We start from the raw sequence: 326 nt of genomic DNA on the forward strand, positions 1-326 counted from the left end.
GATTTTGTGTCGATTGTCGATGGTTACAGATGGTTTTTTCTAAGATACGATATAGTCAGTGTGTGTTGAGTGTTTTGTTTTGATTGTTATTGTTAAACTCTCTAACCACTCAAATTCCCTAGTTTCTAATCTTGCATCCTTTTCCATTCCCGACAATCCTCCGAGGCGCCTGAAAAGAAGATGGCCACGGGACCAGCTAATGTAAAATGTCATTAGAGTGCTACCAATGGGATAATTCTAATAAATTCTTGCCAACAAAAATTGATATTGTTTTTTTAGCAAATATTATTATTACAAATTAATGTTAATAATTATCACATTTAAAG

This window comes from Halyomorpha halys, unplaced genomic scaffold (genome assembly GCF_000696795.3).
Source record: "Halyomorpha halys isolate HHAL.00 unplaced genomic scaffold, Hhal_1.1 Scaffold502.1, whole genome shotgun sequence".
Classification (NCBI taxonomy): Eukaryota; Metazoa; Arthropoda; class Insecta; order Hemiptera; family Pentatomidae; genus Halyomorpha; species Halyomorpha halys.